At 38.6% G+C, this 3,969-nt stretch overlaps 1 pseudogene; it reads left to right on the top strand.

Moving 5' to 3' along the window:
- Positions 1-859: 859 nt before the first annotated feature.
- On the top strand, positions 860-1,808 carry LOC117797921 (annotated as a pseudogene).
- Positions 1,809-3,969: the final 2,161 nt, after the last annotated feature.

Raw genomic sequence — 3,969 nt, 5'->3', positions numbered from 1 at the left:
TTCAGACTCAGAAATCTAGTTAGATCTCTGAGAAGTCAGTTTGTTTTAACTGCTGCTTAACCTGTGTAATGAGAAAGAAATTGAAACTGATATTCTCAGTGAAAGAGAAGATAGATTTTTTAAAATAATTTTGTTAAAGATTTTATTTATTTATTTGTCAGAGAGAGAAAGATGGCACAAGCATGGGGAGCGGCAGGCAGAGCGAGAGGGAGAAGCAGGCTCTATACCCAGCAGGTAAAATGATGTGGGGCTGAATCCCAGGACCCCGGGAACATGACCTGAGCCAATGACAGATGCTTAGCCTACTGAGCCACGAGGGCCCCTGCAAGTAGCTTACCTTGATACTCTCCCTGCTGTCAGTAAGATTTCATCACCTTATGTACTTGAGCTGCTCATATCATTTTCCTCTGTTAATTAGTTTACTTCTTTGTAACATTTCATTATGAAAGGCTGTTTTAAAAAATATGTGGCTTCACCTACAAACAAAACAACTTCAGGATAAATATACTCCATTTATTCCTTCCATCCCTCAGTCATTAATCAATAGAAATTTCTTGAGCCCAAAATTACATCAGACACACGGATGGTTGCTGGGGCTTCAANTGCACAGACGATCTCCTGCCTGTGTGTTTACAAAGTTCCTCATGTTCATACTCAATAGAAACTTCACCAAGGAGATAAATCAAAAAATCTTAAAGAACTCAAAACTTATTTTCTGTCTCAGAAAACCTCATGGAATCCACAAATCATTAGAATCTAGGTATTTATTTTTAACAACATGAGGAAGTTTAATAAATTCAAGGTCATATTAATCAAAGTAATTTTTTTCAGGTAATGCAATTAATCACAATATGAAATGATGGAGAATAGGAACAACGTGACAGAATTTGTTCTACTGGGGCTCACAGAGAATCCAAAGATGCAGAAAATCATTTTTGTTGTGTTTTTGGTGATTTACGTCATCTCTGTGGTAGCAAATGTCCTCACCGTCGTCACTATTACTGCCAGCCCATTATGGGGGTCCCCCATGTACTTTTTCCTTGCCAATATCTCCTTCATTGATGCCTGTTATTCTTCTGTTAATAACCCTAAACTAATCATAGATTCACTCCGTGAAAAGAAGACCACCACATTCAATGCATGTATAACTCAAATTTTTGGGGAACACTTCATTGGAGGTGCTGATGTCATCCTGCTTACCGTGATGGCCTATGACCGCTATGTGGCCATCTGCAAGCCATTGCACTACATGACCATCATGAATCGGCGGGTTTGTGTCCTGCTAATGGGAGTGTCGTGGGTTGGAGGCTTTCTTCATGGAGCCATACAAATCCTCTTTATCATCCCTTTACCCTTTTGTGGCCCTAATATCATAGATCACTTTATGTGTGATCTGAACCCTTTGATCAATCTTGTCTGCACTGACACCCACACTCTAGGGTTCTTTGTTGCTGCCAACAGTGGTTTCATCTGTGTCTTAAACTTCCTCCTCTTGATTATCTCCTATGTGGTCATTCTGCATTCCCTAAGGAACCGTAGCTTGGAGGTGAGGCGCAAAGCCCTTTCCACTTGTGTCTCCCACATCACAGTGGTCGTCCTATTCTTTGTGCCCTGTATATTTGTGTACATGAGACCTGCAATTACTTTATCTACAGTTATCTGCTTTATCTACAGATAAAGCAGTTGCAGTGTTCTACACTATGATAACACCCATGTTAAATCCTTTAATCTATGCCTTGAGAAATGACCAGATGAAAAATGCCATAAAGAAATTGTATAGTAGAAAAGTTATTTCAGGTGATAAATAAATACGCCTGAAGCTCAACATTGATGCAATGGAAACAAAGGTCAAATGGGCATTTTGGATGATCTCAGCAAGGAATACTTACCAAATAAAGAAAATTGTAAAATGCTATGAAAGATTCTGCACTGAGTCTGAGAGAAATGTGTGCAAGAAACAAAAAATGTAACCACAGACTAATATAAATATATATATATTCCATATCTATAAATTCTAACGTATTTGTGTAAAGAATTCTGCTCATTTTTATACACCAGGTTGATGATAACATGTTGCCTTTAAAATTATGGTATAAAACAACTCTAGGATTATAAAAGCAAAGAGCCATTTAACATCTGTGGGGTAACAAAGATTACCCCAAGTTTCCAAATGTCCTTTTAGGCTCAGAGTAATTTTGTGTTGCTTATGTTACCCATCATAGGCTGCTAACCCATCAGAAAGAATGATGACTCAAATAAATGAACATCTTATTATTTGAGAGGAATTTCTAGTTATATAATGAAGTCACACTTTACAGAGTATTTGACTACTTGTTAAAAAATTGTACAAGGAGGCATAATGCCTGGGGCACCACAAACATTGAATGACTGATAATGGTATAATGGAAGATGGATATAGTCAAGAAAATGTAGAACAGAAGAATAGTACTGGAGACAGGGGACTTTTTCCTACTTTTCTCTGATTCAGACTCAGAAATCTAGCTACATCTCTGAGAAGCCAGTTTGTTTTAACTGCTGCTTAACCTGTGTAATGAGAAAGAAATTGAAACTGATATTCTCAGTGAAAGAGAAGATAGATTTTTTAAAATAATTTTGTTAAAGATTTTATTTATTTATTTGTCAGAGAGAGAAAGATGGCACAAGCATGGGGAGCGGCAGGCAGAGCGAGAGGGAGAAGCAGGCTCTATACCCAGCAGGTAAAATGATGTGGGGCTGAATCCCAGGACCCCGGGAACATGACCTGAGCCAATGACAGATGCTTAGCCTACTGAGCCACGAGGGCCCCTGCAAGTAGCTTACCTTGATACTCTCCCTGCTGTCAGTAAGATTTCATCACCTTATGTACTTGAGCTGCTCATATCATTTTCCTCTGTTAATTAGTTTACTTCTTTGAAACATTTCATTATGAAAGGCTGTTTTAAAAAATATGTGGCTTCATCTACAAACAAAACAACTTCAGGATAAATATACTCCATTTATTCCTTCCATCCCTCACTCATTAATCAATAGAAATTTCTTGAGCCCAAAATTACATCAGACAAACAGATGGTTGCTGGGGCTTCAAGTGAGAATAGAGAGGAACCTGGGTCTTTGCTTTCAGAGAGCATTGTATCCACTGAGAGACACCCAGAGTGGAGCAGAAAATGACAAAACCATGTTATAAATGTTCAGAAGGTAGTGGCAGCACAGGGTGCTAAGAAAGCATGTTTGAGGGATGCACAACAAAGACCAGGGGGGTCAGGAAGATTTCCTAGATAAAAGCACAGGAAAAAGGGGCACAGAAATTGAAAGGGAATCATCAGAATGAAGAGGCACCTGTTGCCTGAGAGGATTCCTAGGAGAGGATGCATAACAAAGGCCATGGGGTGGAGAAGGGTATGCAGAAAATCTAATCATCTCAATATATTGCGGCTGTTGGCTCATCGATTCATTTAAAAATTAATTATTGAGCCCCTGCTGTGTGTCGGGTTATAACCCTGACACTGAGCTCCTTAAAGTCTAATTAGTAAGATATGAAACTGGAAAGTTAGTGACAAGGAAGACAAGAAGAATGTCATAATTTTGATAGAGCTGAATTGCACGTATCATGGGGAACACATTGAAAGGGTCTTCCATATCTTTTCATAGCCTGTAGCTCATTACTCTCAGCACCGATTTATACTCGACTGTCTGTTTATCTAACTTAACCTACTGGAGGATGTCTTGGCTGCTTCCATCTGTACAGACAATTATGAATAAAGCTGCTGTTAAACATGCGTGTGCAGGTTTTTTTGTGGACATAAATTTTCAACTCCTTTGGGTAAATGCCAAGGAGTGAGATTGCTAAATTGTTTTAGTTTTGTAAAACAAAACAAAAAACAAAAACAAAAAAACCCCCAAAAATGGCAAACTATCTTCTTAAATGGCTGCACAATTTTGCTTTCGCAGCAGCAAGAAATGAGAGTTCCT

This window comes from Ailuropoda melanoleuca, unplaced genomic scaffold, assembly GCF_002007445.2.
Source record: "Ailuropoda melanoleuca isolate Jingjing unplaced genomic scaffold, ASM200744v2 unplaced-scaffold18587, whole genome shotgun sequence".
Classification (NCBI taxonomy): domain Eukaryota; kingdom Metazoa; phylum Chordata; class Mammalia; order Carnivora; family Ursidae; genus Ailuropoda; species Ailuropoda melanoleuca.
The sequence above is the reverse complement of the archived record's forward strand: the minus strand, read 5'-3'. Positions and strand labels throughout refer to the sequence as shown.